This window comes from Spinacia oleracea, chromosome 6, assembly GCF_020520425.1.
Source record: "Spinacia oleracea cultivar Varoflay chromosome 6, BTI_SOV_V1, whole genome shotgun sequence".
Lineage (NCBI taxonomy): Eukaryota > Viridiplantae > Streptophyta > Magnoliopsida > Caryophyllales > Amaranthaceae > Spinacia > Spinacia oleracea.
Genome location: NC_079492.1, coordinates 13,829,877 through 13,848,807, shown reverse-complemented (window position 1 = coordinate 13,848,807; position 18,931 = coordinate 13,829,877). Strand labels below are relative to the sequence as shown.

The 18,931-nt window shown below is 35.7% G+C and overlaps 1 long non-coding RNA gene across 1 annotated transcript; it reads right to left on the bottom strand.

Moving 5' to 3' along the window:
- Positions 1-15,242: 15,242 nt before the first annotated feature.
- Positions 15,243-18,931, bottom strand: LOC130463858 (uncharacterized). The gene is made up of 4 exons (XR_008924043.1): positions 17,745-18,931; positions 16,502-16,627; positions 15,847-16,239; positions 15,243-15,728 (listed from the first exon to the last, which is right to left on the bottom strand). It is a non-coding gene; the product is annotated as an uncharacterized lncRNA (long non-coding RNA).

Here is an 18,931-nt window from a genome sequence, read left to right as displayed (position 1 = left end):
TTTAGACGGAGCTCTATTTATAGTGAGTGCAGCTGTATTTAGTGCATGTCCCCAAAATTCTAATGGAAGTTCGGCCTGACCCATCATTGACCTGACCATGTCTAGCAAGGTTCTGTTCCTCCGTTCTGACACACCGTTCCATTGTGGTGTTCCAGGAGGAGTCAATTCTGATAGAATTCCACATTCTTTCAGATGGTCATCAAATTCATAGCTCAGATATTCACCGCCTCTATCAGACCGCAGTGCCTTAATCTTCTTGCCTAATTGATTCTCTACTTCACTCTGAAATTCCTTGAATTTGTCAAAGGATTCAGACTTATGCTTCATTAGGTAGACATAACCATACCTACTGAAGTCATCAGTGAAAGTGATAAAGTAGCTGAAACCACCTCTAGCATTTGTACTCATTGGTCCACATACATCTGTATGGATTAAACCCAATAGTTCATTTGCTCTTTCTCCAACTTTAGAGAAAGGTTGCTTTGTCATTTTGCCAAGTAAACATGATTCGCATTTACCATAATCCTCTAAGTCAAATGGTTCTAGAATTCCTTCCCTTTGAAGTCTTTCTAAGCGTTTCAAGTTTATATGGCCTAATCGACAATGCCACAGATAGGTGAGATCTGAATCATCCTTTTTGGCCTTTTTGGTATTTATGTTATATACTTGTTTGTCGTGATCTAATAAATAAAGTCCATTGACTAATCTAGCAGATCCATAAAACATCTCTTTAAAATAAAACGAACAACTATTGTCTTTTATTATAAAGGAAAATCCCTTAGCATCTAAGCAAGAAACTGAAATGATGTTTTTAGTAAGACTTGGAACATGGAAACATTCTTCCAGTTCCAAAACTAGCCCGGAGGGCAACGACAAATAGTATGTTCCTACAGCTAATGCAGCAATCCGTGCTCCATTTCCCACTCGTAGGTCGACTTCACCCTTGCTTAACTTTCTACTTCTTCTTAGTCCCTGTGGATTGGAACATAAGTGTGAGCCACAACCTGTATCTAATACCCAAGAAGTTGAATTAGCAAGTATACAGTCTATAACGAAAATACCTGAAGATGGAACGACTGTTCCGTTCTTCTGATCTTCCTTTAGCTTCAAGCAATCTCTCTTCCAATGCCCTTCTTCTTGCAGTAGAAGCATTCGGATTCAGAAGTGGGTTGACTGACCTTCCTCTTTGCAGATTTGGCGCCAGTTTGCTTAGTTGGGCTGGCCTTGTTGCCACCTTTCTTAGCATTCCTCTTCTTTCCAGATTTCTTGAACTTGCCCCCACGCACCATAAGCACATCTTGCTTATCACTTTTGAGCGTCTTTTCAGCGGTCTTCAGCATACCGTGAAGCTCAGTGAGCGTTTTGTCCAGACTATTCATACTGTAGTTCAGTTTGAACTGATCATACCCGCTATGAAGAGAATGGAGGATGGTGTCTATAGCCATTTCCTGAGAAAATTGCTGATCCAGCCGACTCATATTCTCAATGAGTCCAATCATTTTGAGAACATGTGGACTTACGGGCTCGCCTTTCTTAAGCTTGGTCTCAAGAATTTGCCTATGAGTCTCGAATCTTTCGACTCGAGCCAGATCTTGGAACATGTTCTTCAACTCACTGATGATTGTGAAAGCATCTGAGTTGATGAACGTTTTCTGCAGATCCGCACTCATGGTGGCGAGCATTAGACATTTCACATCCTTGTTGGCATCAATCCAACGATTGAGGGCTGCCTGAGTGATCCCGTCGCCTGGAGCTTCGGGCATCGCCTCATCTAGGACATACTCCTTTTCTTCCTGCATAAGAACTATTTGCAAGTTCCTTTGCCAGTCAAGGAAGTTTTTCCCGTTCAACTTCTCCTTTTCGAGAATTGATCGAATGTTGAATGAATTGTTGTTTGCCATATTAAAAACTACAACTGAAAAGAATAAACAAATAAATAACCATTCACAGTTTCTCTTAATAAACTTAAATTCTAGCATTCATGCATAATTCAATGTTTATTAAGCATTTTATTCAAGTTATGTGTTCCGGCAGGTGTGAATAAAATGATTCCAAGATCCTAAAATCATTGAAGAACTAAGCACAGTTTGTCGACTTAATCCTAGAACATCTTAGGTAAGCAAAAGCCTTTTGCTAATAGTCTAGAAACTATTCTTGGTTGATAGGTACGTCTAAGAACTTATTAGGTAAACCTATCGAATTTGCCACGACATAAAAGGACTCCTTACTTATATCGTTGAGTTTCACCAAAACTAACATGTACTCACAATTATTTGTGTACCTTGCCCCTTTAGGACCAATAAGTAACACCTCGCTGAGCGAAAACTATTACTAGATTGATGTAAAGGATATCCAAGCAAGTGTATATTTTGGCATGGCACCTTTTAACTCAATTTTTAAGTTTGGAACTTAAGGCTCTTACTATGTTGGTTAGATTTTAAGTGAACTAAAATCCTTAATCATGCAACATAATCAAGCTTTTGATCTCATGCATTTTAAGACATATTTAAAGCAATAAATAACTTAAAACATGCATAAGATATTTGTGATCTAGTATGGCCCGACTTCATCTTGAAGCTTTGACTTCAAAGTCCGTCTTGAAAATCTCCGTGGGAGGCACCATTTTCTTCAAATAGGATAAGTTATAACTAATTACAACTATTTGATGGTACGCAGACCATATTTGAATTGAAAAACAACTTTGGTACTTTAGACCAATTACATTCAAATTAATGGTACGCAGACCATATTTTCTATCCTATTTGGGCCATACTAGTCACTTCATAACCTGCAAAACAGTACATATACAATATATACCATTCACCCATTCATTATCATGAATGGCCCACATAGCTGGTTAGTTAAACACATTATGCATCACGTAAACATTTGCAGCAATTAATCAAGGGCACCAATAATCTACCAATTATTCAGTCCTTATTAATTCTAATCGAGTTGTTTTTAACCTTAAGGATTTGTAGACCTAATCAAGAGTTTATGACTAAAAAGTGCTCCCACTCAAACCAATAAATTCATATGCTTTACTAATTTTAAACATAAAATTGTATTTCTAGTCTAACCGGAAACATACAAATTTAATTAAAATTTAAAGCTCATATAAATTTATAATTGAATCCAAAATTTAATTTAATTTCAGTCGCATTTAAATTAATTCATGATTTTAATTTTAGTAAAATAATTAGAATAAATTCCATTTATTATAATTATAATATTCAAAATTAAAATCCAAGAAATTAATTCAAATTATTAATTTTAAAATTAATTAAAATTACGTGAACTGAAATTTTCAAATTAAACATTCAAAACGATCTAATCGAAACGCAAACACCCTACGCGTTGCACGCCCATGGGCTGTATGCACACAGCCATTGCTGGCCATGTGCGCGCAGCCCATGCGCTCGTTGCATAGCTGCTGCTGTCCCATACGCAAGCCTCCGCACAGCGCCCACCGCACGCGAGCTATCGCTCGCAGCGCGCGCGCGTTACCGCGCTCGCTGGTGCGCGAGATCGCTCGCTGGTGCGCGCGAGCCATCGCTCGCTGGGGCGCTGCATCGCTCGCTGGCGCGCGAGATCGCTCGCTGGCGCGCGAGATCGCTCGCTGGTGCGCGCGAGCCATCGCTCGCTGGTGCGCGCGAGCCATCGCTCGCTGGCGCGCGAGATCGCTCGCTGGTGCGCGCGAGCCATCGCTCGCTGGCGCGCGAGATCGCTCGCTGGTGCGCGCGAGTGATGTTGTGCGCAGCGCTCGTGGCACGCGAGCTTGCGCTCGCTGCGCACGAGGCTGCGCGCTGTTGTGCGAGGCAGCGCGCGCTGTGGCGCAGCTCGCTTGCTGCCCACACGCGACTGCCTTGGCTCGCCCCTCGCCCATGCCCATCCGTTCATTGCTCGTGGCACACGTCACAAGGCAGGGCTGCTGCCTTGTGCTCGTGCACTACGCCCTTGCTCATTGCATTCGTGCCGCACGGGCGACGAGCTCCCTTGCTCGTCGTCGCATGCCCGCATTATACAACACCCCTTAAGGGTAACACGAAGCGTCCATTGCTTCGTGCGTGCAAGTTATTTGAACGAATCGCATAAAAATTTAAAATTTATATTTAAAATTAATGACAAATTAATAAATATTATTAATTTCATAATTTTAGGGCGAAAAAATCGAAAATTTATTATCCAATTGATTTCCGATTGATATGGATTCAAGTCTAGGTCATAAAAATTTAAAATTTATCGTAAATTTACAATTTTTATGGTGGTTTTTAATCATAGGTTTCTAATTAAATTACAATTAATTATGAAAATCAAATTAATTCTAAATTATTCTAATTTTCAACAAATTAATCATAATTACAAATTAGATTGCATAATTAACAAGACTAGGCATTCAAACTTGTTAAACATATGCAGTAGGTCAATCAAAAATTCAAGATTTATCAACAGGAATCGCAAATATTTAATTTAACATCTTAAATTTACGAAATTTTGCATCCGAAAAACTAAAACCTTCGAAAAGTCATAGTTAGGCTTCGAATTTGAGAATTCTGGGTTCGGCAGAAAAATACTATTTTTGTCAAAATTTTAGAATGCCTTTTACATGCGGAATTGACACAAAAATCACTCAATTCGGATGAGTAATGAAGAAACTGCCGAAAAACTGCGTACATATATTTAAATAAACGCAATTTGCAATTAATTAACAATTACGAAAATTAATCACCCCTTTTAATTCTTGCAAATTTGTAATATTTAACCATGTTCATGCAATTTAGATTATGAAAATAATAAGGGGCTCGTGATACCACTGTTAGGTTATGATACATATGACATTTACATAGATCATGCGGAAACAACCATTAACCCAGGAAACATATTATTTACACATAATCATATAGCATAATTAGATGCATACTCTTTGTTGCGTGCCTTCCCTAGCTGCGCCCGAACCGAACAAGAACAAGTCTTTTAGGACTCCAAGTGTCGTCCCTCCGTAGAAAGTCCACAGCACGTCCGGATCCGCCTTAAGATTGACCAACTAGAATCGCCCTTAAGGTACTCAGAAAATTCGGCACTTTTGGGGCAAGATGGGTGTTTGAATTTTCTCTCAAAAACCTCACTTTTGAATACTTTGAAACTTGTGTATAAATTATGACCCCTAGGCCTTTATTTATAGAGTTATGGAAAAGGAATCGTAATCCTAGTAGGATGCGAATTAATTGGAATTAGAATTCTACATGAATTCTACTTAATCAATTTATCCAATAGGAATAGACATTTAATCATACACTGACTCTTGCAGATTCAGGAATCTCGCATGAGCTCAAACTCACACACACACGGCAGCCACAAGGGCTGCCCACGCATGCGAGCAGCAGCCCACACAGCGCGGCCCACGCATGCGCGGCCTTGTGCGCGCTGGGCTGTGGCGTGCGTGCTTGCTGGGCGATGGTCTGGCTTCGTGCTGGGCCTTCGTCCGGCAGGCCTCGTCCGATGCTAATTCGTACGATACGCTTCCGATTAAATTTCCATTTCCGGAATCTATTTCCGATACGAACAATATTTAATATTTCCGATTCCGGAATTAATTTCCGTTTCGAACAAATATTTAATATTTCCGTTTTCGGAATTATTTTCCGATTCCGGCAATATTTCCGATTCTGACAATATTTCCGTTTCCGGCAATATTTCCGATTCTGGTAATATTTCCATTTCCAATAATATTTTCCGATACGTACCATGTTTCCGTTTCCGGCAACATCTACGACTTGGATAATATTCATATTTCCGATACGATCCATATTTCCGTTTCCGGCAATATCATCGTTTCCGGAGTATTCATTTCTTGCCTGTGACGATCTTAGCTCCCACTGAAACCAAGATCCGTCGGTTCCGAATATTCATAGATGGAGTATTTAATGCCATTAAATACTTGATCCGTTTACGTACTATTTGTGTGACCCTACGGGTTCAGTCAAGAGTAAGCTGTGGATTAATATCATTAATTCCACTTGAACTGAAGCGGCCTCTAGCTAGGCATTCAGCTCACTTGATCTCACTGAATTATTAACTTGTTAATTAATACTGAACCGCATTTATTAGACTTAACATAGAATGCATACTTGGACCAAGGGCATTATTTCCTTCATTATAACCTCCAAAATCCATAGGAATAATGGTCTACATTCAATCATAATAATCAGAATTATAATCAACCTTAAATCACATTAACAAGGTTGTTTAAGAGAAGAAATCCAAAAAGGAACTCAAAAATCGGACAAACACAAGCCTTTGGCCTTCGCCTGGTCGGACCGGGCGAGCCCGCCTGGTCGGGCGCGAGTGCACATCCCAAAAGCTTCTCAAATTTGCCCGGTCGGGCGAGAGTGCAACACATAATCCATAATTTCCATTTGCACTCTCGCCCAGTCGGGCGCCACGGCCCGATGGCACAGGGCGGACCCTTTTTCCAGCTTTAATTTCAACAGTTGGCACACCAATATACGAGGATGCTACGATGATGCAACAACACACGTCGACGATTGACACGACAATGATGATGATGTGATGATGCTTCTCGTGCTACGATGATTCTATAACGAGTAGCAAAAACTAGTGTCGTGCTAAATACCTAATTAGCACGACGAGTGATAAATCAAGCTAAATGATCCGGGAATCGAGATCATTCCCGAAAGCTCAACTCCGATCAAACAGGTCGTCTTCTACGCAAACGATAATCATTCTCGTCATCTCTAGACGCTCTGAAAGCATCCGAATGACCATAGAATTACCTAAACCCATTAAGTAAAACACAAACGGAGCGTAGTAGAGTACAATAACGACAACTTATGCAAATGTGAACATAAATGCAACTAAAATGAGATGAGCGACTAAAAATGCAACATAATGCACCTAAAGTACCTATACAAATATGGCTTTTTAGAGAAGCGATTTGGCTCAAAAGTATTATGGGTCATTTACAATAGGCGATAGAAGCTCCAACAACATTTATTTGGGACACACATGTCAGCAATAGTGATGGTAAATAATCCAGCCATCCACAACCACACGAATTAAGCATATCGAGATACGTCATTACTTCATTCGAGAATTAGTTGAGAAGCATGAGAAGAGCTACAATTCCTCAAGACAATTCCAACAACAAAGACGATTTCAACAAAAAATTCGTCTAGTTTTGACTACAACTTGGATTTCAAGATTTTCCAAATGAAGGGGTTGTTAACAATATTAGTCTAGAAACATATGTAACTAAACATCTAATGTGAATATAGAATTATCCAAAGAAATATCTAGTAACTAGAAAAATCTTGCTATAGGAAGGGAGTAGACTCTTCTAGAGTATGCTAGAAAATATTACTCCAAGTCATTGACTTACTACTCCTATATGTATAACTCTACCTCTTCACATCAAAAACAAATTAAAACTATACTTCTTGAGGAGGAACTCATATTTTATGTTTCATTTAAACCCTTGTCCAACAAAACCAAGGGAAAGTTTCACTTCAAAAGATAAGATTTGGTCATAGAATGATCCACTTTATTTTTTGCAAAACCAAAATTATACAGATTAATTTTTTTTAGAAAAAGCAATAATGTACTACGTAATTAATAGGAACTTAGGCATACTATCTCGCACCCCTCACAAAAGTAAAGTTACTCTTCCTCTGTTACTCAATACCAATTATCTTAATTAATATAATCTTACGCTCAAACACTAATCATACATCAAATTCCACTACATTTCCGCAAATAATTTCCAACAACAATCTTAATAGCCAGAACACAAACAAGCTCACAATTGTCTACAAAGCATAAAACATGTGTACTTACAGTGTCAAGTTAGTCAAACCAAGAATTATTTTTATCAACTCTGATTCATCTGCAGCTGAAACCGGAGACGTGATTCATAAAAGCCCCAAATCAATATAATTCAATCTTTTTTGCCTAAAATCCTATTGTAAAGCTCATGCAAACAAGGTTGAATGATATTGAGATAATTATATTGATCTCTAAGTGTTAGAATACGTAGTATATAGTTACAAACTATAAAGTAATATACGGTAAATCTATATATTATACTAAAAGAGAGGAAATCAATGTGGTGATGACAAGTGTCACTCATTGATTTGTCTCTCTTTTAATTTAAAAAATAATTAAAATAATTAATCTAAATTAACTTTATCTTATTTAAGGAAAAATATGCACCATGATAATATTATTCACTTCTCTTAACGATTCTGTTAATAATAAATATCCTAAAACATTTACGTAAAAGTTTAAATTACCAATATAGTATCATTTCTAAACATTTAAATATTATGTTAAATATCTTATACCTTACTTACCAAAAAAAAAACTAAAAGTGTGGTCATATCTCTATTATATCTTATTTACCAAATAAAAGCTGAAAAGTGAGGCCATCAAAATGTGGCCATATCTTTGCTATTATTTCCTAAAACTAATAGTCTGACTAATTTATATGTTACTCCATTTATTGAAAAAATGGAATAATTATTACGGAAAAATAAACATACTCCTTAATTTTATTATGACGTGTGAGTAGTGTGACTGTATCAATTATTTTGAAACAAATGAATGTTGTTTCTTTATTTACAAGGACTAACAGATTTATCTAATTCAATTTACATTTTCCTTAAATCAATATACTCAGTATACTTTTAATTGAATTTGACATATTTCGTATTCCTACTTCTACCACGAATAAGTTCAGATAAATTCAGAGAATATAAGTTTAGACAAAAAAAGTCGAATAAGACTAAGCCTAAATTGTCCAACAATGCAAGTGGCTGAAAACTGAAAAGTAATGTTAAGATATTGTGAGTAAATAAGTTGTGCTTGACTCCTATAATAAAATATTGTAAGTTGTATGTTGTAGTGGGAAAAATGATGAGGGTATAAATATAAAATTTATATAACATTTATATGCCTAAATGGAAAAAGAAATTAAAGTGTAAAGAACATTTATAGAACTTTTATCAATATTGTGGTTAATAATAAAATCAATTTTAATTATAAATTTATGTCATTATATATATTCAAAATCAAAAGTTAGCTAAAAGGTAAAGTCGGTTTTAACCAAATAAAGGGATATCATATTGTTAATGGGTAGAGCTTTTGGGAGACGTCTCCCCTACCAACTCCGGCCCAACCAAGTGGGGGGGAATGGCGAAAAGTGTTTGGTGATAGAGTATAAATTATTCTATATATCTGCCTCGGGTGATGGAGAGATTATAATAGATTTTAGATGTACTGGACATGCCCTTCATGTATCCTTCATCTAATTGATTGTGGATATATCAACATTTTTTATCACTATTAACCTATATATTATATAAAAAAAAAATTCATTCGATCACCCTAATTAGACAAACCAATTGTCAAATACTCTAGAATAAAGTTTTACAAATCAGCTTCTTTCTTACCCAAAAAAATATCGTCTCTAGGGATAAGTATGAGGCGGATGTGGATTCACAGGTGGGTGACGGGGTGGGAATAAATGTTATTAGGCGGGGAGCGGGATGAGGATTGTACCTATTGTGATGAATAGGACGAGGATGAGAATTTTAAGCGGGATGAATATTATTCACTTCTCTTAACGATTCTGTTAATAATAAATATCCTAAAACATTTACGTAAAAGTTTAAATTACCAATATAGTATCATTTCTAAACATTTAAATATTATGTTAAATATCTTATACCTTACTTACCAAAAAAAAAACTAAAAATGTGGTCATATCTCTATTATATCTTATTTACCAAATAAAAGCTAAAAAGTGAGGCCATCAAAATGTGGCCATATCTTTGCTATTATTTCCTAAAACTAATAGTCTGACTAATTTATATGTTACTCCATTTATTGAAAAAATGGAATAATTATTACGGAAAAATAAACATACTCCTTAATTTTATTATGACGTGTGAGTAGTGTGACTGTGTCATTTATTTTGAAACAAATGAATGTTGTTTCTTTATTTACAAGGACTAACAGATTTATCTAATTCAATTTACATTTTCCTTAAATCAATATACTCAGTATACTTTTAATTGAATTTGACATATTTCGTATTCCTACTTCTACCACGAATAAGTTCAGATAAATTCAGAGAATATAAGTTTAGACAAAAAAAGTCGAATAAGACTAAGCCTAAATTGTCCAACAATGCAAGTGGCTGAAAACTGAAAAGTAATGTTAAGATATTGTGAGTAAATAAGTTGTGCTTGACTCCTATAATAAAATATTGTAAGTTGTATGTTGTAGTGGGAAAAATGATGAGGGTATAAATATAAAATTTATATAACATTTATATGCCTAAATGGAAAAAGAAATTAAAGTGTAAAGAACATTTATAGAACTTTTATCAATATTGTGGTTAATAATAAAATCAATTTTAATTATAAATTTATGTCATTATATATATTCAAAATCAAAAGTTAGCTAAAAGGTAAAGTCGGTTTTAACCAAACAAAGGGATATCATATTGTTAATGGGTAGAGCTTTTGGGAGACGTCTCCCCTACCAACTCCGGCCCAACCAAGTGGGGGGGAATGGCGAAAAGTGTTTGGTGATAGAGTATAAATTATTCTATATATCTGCCTCGGGTGATGGAGAGATTATGATAGATTTTAGATGTACTGGACATGCCCTTCATGTATCCTTCATCTAATTGATTGTGGATATATCAACATTTTTTATCACTATTAACCTATATATCATATAAAAAAAAAATTCATTCGATCACCCTAATTAGACAAACCAATTGTCAAATACTCTAGAATAAAGTTTTACAAATCAGCTTCTTTCTTACCCAAAAAAATATCGTCTCTAGGGATAAGTATGAGGCGGATGTGGATTCACGGGTGGGTGACGGGGTGGGAATAAATGTTATTAGGCGGGGAGCGGGATGAGGATTGTACCTATTGTGATGAATAGGACAAGGATGAGAATTTTAAGCGGGTACAGGGGTGGAGGGACCATCCTCCACACTAGCCCCAACCTGACTCAAAGTTATCAATCTCTAACCGAATAAAGTATATGATGGGGGTAGTGTTAAGTAATCAGGAAATGATGTAGACGGTGGGCGAGTCTTACGTGGGTATGACTATTGAAGTATAGGGTGGGTGAGAAAATTTTGTGCTTGACACTTGATAAAAGTGAAGAAAATAAATCTATCTATGTTCTCTTTTCTAAAATAATGAAGAAAAAAAATAAGACACAAGCTGATCTATCTAGCTCCATTTTGATGGTAATTGTCTGTAATAATAGTTTAGATGTCATGCATATTTGATATTCATATTATGAAAGTCGTGCATCGCACGGGTACTAAAGTATTATTATTAATTTATCCAAGAAAAAGAAAAAGATAAAAATAGATGATTGACTAATAAATATATGGTGTTGGTGGGCGGATATAAGAATAACATGTACCCACCTATGTCATAGAACGGGTTTGGATTTTTTGGATTTAGAACACTTACCTCATCCTAAAAATGTATAGTCGCATTTAAATATATTTTTTATCAATAATATGGTTATTGGTGCTAATAATAAATTCAATTTTAATAATAAATGTTTGTCAAATTACTCAAAGTTTAGCTGAAAGGTGAGATCGATTTTGACCAAATATAGGGAAAGATTGTATGTGGGTCGGGATTTTTGGAGCCCCCATCTATTGATAGATTTTAGATATACTGGATATGCCCTCCACCTATCATTCATCTAATTGATTGTGGATATGTCAACATTTTTATCAATATTAACCTACGTATTATAAATTTTTTTTGTTTACTCGATTACCCTAATATATATAGTTGAATAAAGTAAATGGTGGGGGTAAGTGTTAAATTATCGGATAGTGATGTAGATGATGCGTGGGAGAATATTAAGTGGCGATGACTATTGAAGTAAAGAACGTATGAGAATAATTTTATGTTTGAAACAGGTCATGGAAGGGGATCGAAGAATTGAAAGTAAATTTATTTACGTACTCGTATTTTTTTTCAAATTTTTAAATAAATAACACGAAATGGGGCAGTAACATATCTATATATTATTATTTTAATAACAAGATTATAGATAAGCTCTATGTTAATGATAGTTGTCTATAACTGTAGTTTAGATATGCAAATTTAATATTCATATCATAACTTGTGCATCGCACGGGTACTATACTAGTTACACTAATAATAAAATCATTCCTATAACTCCTAATATACCTCCTAACCCCTCAGTAAATCTTAGTATAATATAATACTAGGTTTTAACCCGTGCGATATACGACTTTTATTAAATTTTCAAGTAAAAATAAAACTCCTATTACAACTACTATATTTTATATATTAGATTAAATTAGTGTTTGATTTTGAATTGAATTGAATTTCATTTTTTATTTATTTTTTAATTATTAGAGTGTTTGATTTTGGATGGAGTTGTATATATTAGCAATTAGTTAATTAAAATATCTACGTGACACCTAGTTATTTATTTACGTGGCACTCGACTTTTTTTTAATTCAAACATAATTTAGAAATCTTATTTTTCATTGGTCGAATCCATTAGATTTCCTATGCGGCGCTCTATTATTGGATTAGTGTTTGACTTTGGCCGGAATTTTATTTTAGATTAGTGTTTGATTTTGGATAAATTTTATTTTAGATTTATGTTTAGGAAAATTTGTTAAATACAACTTAATAGAGTTCTCTATTTGCCAATTACAATCTCAAATTTCTAATTTTGTCAATTACAACATTAAACTTATACATCCATTTTAAATTACAACCCGAAATCATTTTTCGGCAAAAATCACCGGAAGATGATGTCATAATTTTATTAAAAAAATAATTAAATAATTTCTATAAAAAAATTATATCGATAAATAAGAATTAAAACAAAAAAAGTAAAATAATCGGAAAAAAAGATATTTATATAGATATTATGTAATTCGTATTTTTTTAATAAACGTCATGACATCATCTTCCGGTGATTTTTTCCGGAAAATGATTTCGGGTTGTAATATAAAATAGATATACAAGTTTAAGTTTGTAATTGGCAAAATTAGATATTTGAGGTTGTAATTGACAAATAAAGAACTTTATTAGGTTGTATTTGACAAATTTGCCTTATGTTTAATTATTAAAGTATTTGATTTTGGATGGAGTTGTACATATTAACAAGTAATTAATTAAAATATCTACGTGACACTTAATTATTTATCTACGTGGCACTCAAATTTTCTTAATTCAAAAATAAATTAGAAATCTTATTTTTCATTACCCGAAATCATTAGATTTCATACATGACGCTCTAATAATTCAACAAATATGCCTCCTTTATATATGTATATTATATTTAGACACACTTCCATACAAATATGAGCATGGACGGGATTGACACGTACAATTGATGGCCGACTAGTTCCATCTTCTAGGACACACAATATATAATCCAATATGGACAGATCTCTGGTAGTCTCACCTTATTACAATTTCACTTCTTTTCTTTTTCTATTTGAAGTGATGCCACTTATCTTTGCTAGTCTTTATACTTGTTTAGGCAAGAGCTTATAAAGCAACAGGCATGAACTGATTTCTTAAACCAAATGTGTTTCGGTCTAGTGTAAAGGATTTCACCTTTTAACCAAAAGGTTGGGGTTTCAATTCCCACTAGGGGCACTTTGAGGGAGGGTTCCCCTTATCACTCCCCCCTAGGGGTGTTAACGAGCCGAGCCGAGACCGAACTTAGGCAAGCTCGGCTCGAGCTCGAAACTTCTAACCTTAGGCTCGGCTCGAGCTCGAAGCTCGACGAGCCTTGAAAACTGAGCTCGAGCTCGGGCTCGAACCTAGGCTCGGTTCGGCTCGAGCTCGGGCTCGAAACCAAGCTCGATTCGGCTCGTGCTTTGTTCAAGCATAGGAATAACTGTAGCCCAATTCAAAATAAGCTAAGCCCAAAATAGACACAAAATATTAGACTTTATAGGGCCCAATAAATGGTATTATTTGATGCCATATCCAAACAGCCTAATAGTCATTTAGTTTTATAAGTGATTCTAGTTGGCTACTTATTTGCTTTTTCCGATATGGGACAATGAAACTTTGTCAGTAATAAAGTCTCAACTACTGCCATTAACAAATGTGATTCTCTATTTTAAATTGTCCTCCAAAAGTGTAATGCAACGTGCACAATTGTTTGAGATTTGGTTGAATGCCATATTGCCAACAAATAAATCCCATGTTCATTCCTTCTATAGTTCTATAATAAGCCTTAGACCAGTCATGGCAGCTCCAATGGTCGTTCCCCTGAAGGAATTTTCAGCAATTGGTGTATCAAGAACTCTTAGATCCTCATATTTGGGAGTCCTTTAGTCACTTTACATTCGCACCCCTTTCCATTTCCTCATCAAGACCTTGACGAAATGCTTCAAAGAGAAACACCTCAGCTTGACAAACCAAATGGCCCATATAAAGTATGATTATTGCAATATGAGTTTAATTTATATGCATCTCATTCTTTCATTCTTTTGCAATAACCAATGTGGGATAGTCTTAAGTAGTAAAAATTACAGTATTATTAAAGCTCGAGCTTGCTCACGAGCTTTCGAGCCGAGCTTAGGATAGCTCAGGCTTGGCTTGTTAAGATCTCGAGCCGAACCCGAGCTCGAGTCGAGCCCGCCCGAGCCGAACTTTGACCGAGCTTTAGCGAGCCGAGTATCGAATAGTTCACGAGCAGGCTCGGCTCATTAACACCCCTACTCCCCCCACTCTTAAAGTGTCTAGCCTGCTAATCCGGGCGGGTTGACCCGTGCGGGGTTCCGACCCGGTAGGGCTATTCATCTTACCTTGCAAAAAAAAAAAAAAAAAAAAAACTGATTTCTTAACAAATAAATGTGACCAAGTTCTTTACTTGGGCCTCACAAGTCACACTCCCTTCTGCCTCCGATCGTAATTAAATCTAATATTAATAGATTACTACAAGCACTCCCAAGCCCAAAGCACACTAGCCCAACTAGTAGGCCCACTTCTATTGAAACATAAGAGGTGGTCTACCAATATAAACAACTCTTTACATCTCCATTCTATCAATGTGGGACAATTCCCAACAACAAAAACTCACAATTCTTAAAGATTACTCTAACAGGAAAGGGATAATATTGGGAAGTACAACATAGTCACTTAGCTTGGTCAGATGTAAGTGATGAAATATTAGGATTAAAGTAAGAAGCTGAAGTTTGATTGATTAATAACTGATCAAACAGCATTAACAGAGGATAGTTACAAGCACTTGAAAAAGACTTTTTTCTTCTCCAAAATACAACAAAAACAAAACAAAAAAAAACTACACATTCACCATGCGCCTTTCTCTGAATGATCTCTTTTACTTATAGAGCTAACTAACTTGCTTTCTCTCCAAGCTGGACTAATTATGTTGTACTAATGCATAGCAAATGCTTGGCACCTAAACAAAGCGCGCAACACCAAAAACATCATGCTTTACATTAAAAAGCTTTGCCATTCCAAAATCTGCAATTTTGGGCTTCATTTCTCCATCCAATAAAATGTTGCTAGGCTTAAGATCACGGTGGATGATCCTGAGTCGAGAATCTTCATGGAGATGCAGAGTTCCTCTTGCAATTCCCAATATGATCTTTTGTCGAGTTTCCCACTTCAATTGGACTCCCCTCTTTGAATCTAGAGTTTCAACCATGAAAAGGGCCATCAAGAAATCAAAACTTTTCTTCAAGTAATTAAGACATGCAACTCCCAATATGGTTTCAACACGAAAGTCTAAGTTGTAATGAAAAAGTACCAAAAAGGAAGCGGTCAAGGCACAAGTAATTTTCCCTTCCCATCAAAGCAAAATCCATAAAGTTTGACAAGATTCTTATTCAGTTCTGTTGAGTTCAGTTCAGCTCTAAAGAACAGAGTTTAAGTAGGCTCCACTCTTGAACTCCTTCATTCCTTGTCCTGAAGGACTTGTAAGCCTCTTAACAGCTACAACTTGTCCATCTGGAAGTGTCCCCTGAAATTCTCGAGAAATAAAATAAATTACCACATATGTCCCTACAAGAAGATATCAGGATTATCAATAAAGTTTCACATATTAGAGAACAAGGAATAATGAAACTTAAGTTGTCAGTGGCAACTTTGATAGCATTCAATTGTAAGTGCAGATTTTCCATACTTTCAGTCTCTTCAAGCCCTGTGAAACACATCACAAAATCTCATCAATGCTGAGTATAGTACTGCAAATGTTGTTTACCCCTTTACTTGATATTTAAGCACCTCTTGTAATGTTTTAAGTTTTAACACATAGCCAATTATCTCTTGTTGAAGAAATATGTTGATACTTTAATGAATATAAAAAACTGGAAATTCAAACTCCAACCAGCTCATTTCCATCAATTCCTCCTTATCACATTAGAGTTTCAATTCCCATAACTAAAGATCAGTAGGTTATTTACCAGTGGGTCTCCCTTTTGCATTGCTTTTTCTGAAGCACATATATAAGTTTAAGGAGAATGATATCCCTGCCACTACAGCAACTGCACTAAGAGGAACATATGCTGTGTAGAACTGTTTCCCTGCATCTAAGAATACACCTCTTTAAGATAACAAACAAATTAATGGTTTTATCTTTAAAGTGCAAACTTATTAACATTAGTTTTAAAAAGCGCGGCGCGCACAAAGGCACAAATGTCCCTAGAGCCTAGGCGCAAGGCACACAATTTTTTTAATTTTTTGTGGTACTAATTTTCTAAATAAAAATAAATCAAAATAGCATTACATGTTGTCACAAAGGGGTAAAGTAGTAATTACAGTAAAATCAAAAGCATTTTTGAGGAAAAAAAACAAATAAAAAGGAGACTAAGAAAGGTTGTAGTAACTTTTTAGTCACTGACTATTCATTTAGGTTCTCAAAAGAAGTGTGTCATGACAAGGCTATCGCGTGCCTATCAAAAAATAACCTAACTAGACCTCCTAACTATGCAGTCGGGCAAATAAGGGTCGAATCCCAAGAGACTAATGTATTAAAAACTAGCTAAAATGACTTCAATTAATACTAAGCTGGTAACAAATTCAACGATTTATGGTGAATAAAACTAATTCTAACTAGTGCGGATAGAAATATAGGAATAAATTCAGGAATAACAAACATCTAGGTTTAGGTATTCCCACTAACACAGATTAATGCACTAAAACAACCCTTTTCCCTTAACTAAGGTAATAAATAATTCATAGAACAGATGCTCCCTATTAAATACCAAGGATTTCTTTCGATCAATCAATGGCTTCTCTAACAATGCAATTATACCTACTTTCGTGGAGTCATGCAATTTAAAGACCTTAATAACAACATCCTAACGTTCTAGCAAATTCAATCAACTACTCTCGTGATGACATCCCTTACCTTAAATTAGGGTTCTAAGATCAATCAAGAACCAACTTTCGTTGCGAACCTGATTACATTCATTAAACACTATTTCTAGTCGAAGAACGATAATAAAAACCAACCCTAGAATAAATGTAATCATAAATTAATCAAGATTAGAGATAGGGAAATTAATTGTGCATCAATCCATGTTAGGGTTCAACCTAACCCTAGAATAAAGAACTACTCACACATGGTAATTGAATAAACAAAATAGATTATCAAAGAAAACATGAATAGTAAATTAAATAAAAAAGAAAGAAAAAGAATAATACTTGTAATTCAATTAATATTGCTGGAAATTTGAGTTCATTCTTCAAGGAATAAGGAAACAAGAACTCCCGTAGGTCAAAACAAAAAGATTTCTAAAGGGCCCGAAAAAGAAGAAGTTCTTTTACACACTCCAAAACTTATTTATATATCTCCCACATATTAGGAGTTTGACTAGGTTTGGAGTCTCATAACATTAGCCTAAAGTGTACCGAAAACATAACTACGCAGGACGACCACAACCAGGTTGCGGCGCATGAGAATCGGCCACCCCTTGGTCGCGGAGCGGACTGTCAACACCTATTTCCTTCGTGCTTGAAGAGAGGAGTCGCGGGCAGGGTGCGGAGGAGTATTAATTTCCGCGACTAGGTCTCGGAGTAGACTGCTTGTTTCCTTAGTTTTCTTCAAGATCCAAGCCACGAGAAGGTCGCGACTCAAATACATTGGCCGCGAGCAGAGCTCGGAGTGAGCTGCTCCAATACCTCTATTTCGTCTACAGTGATCCAAGTTATGGGTGTCCATCGTCTAGTAATCATGACATTCTACGAACACTTCTTTGCTCCGCATACGAACCAAACTCCAAAAAATGTTATCAATCCAAGTCCTATTCCTACAAAACAAACAAAATATATACGAGGAGAGATACATAGAAATATGAAGTGTAAAAGCTCTAAAAGATTAATTATCTGGAGAAAGTACGACGAACAATAGACCAATATAACATATAAAATGCATATATTATTGTGTTATCATGTCACACCTTACATAAAACAGTTACTTTTAAATAGAAAAAAGAGTAGTTTACATGACCGGTCATTGAAAGAGATAAGGAAAGAAATGAAAAAATTTAGTGCTTTCTTTCCCCTCTTTTCAATATAGTAAATTCTAACCGGTAGCAACCGTAAAAGTCACATGGTTTTGCCCTTTATTAAAAAAAAATTACTTGTCAGCAATTGGAGCCTTATACCATAAGGCACTATGCCTTGAGAGTTGAGCCTGAGAAAAAGGCGTCAAGGCGCGCGCCTTTTGGAGGGTGCCTGAGCCTGTCATGTCTATGCACCAGGACCTGTGCCTTGAGCGTAGGCGCACCTTTTATAACTAAGCTTATCAAGAATAAAAGAAAGCATAAAAAAAGTATCCATGCTTTAAGGCTTTCAGCAGTAAGTCTGTTGAGTCCTGTTTGCAAGCACTT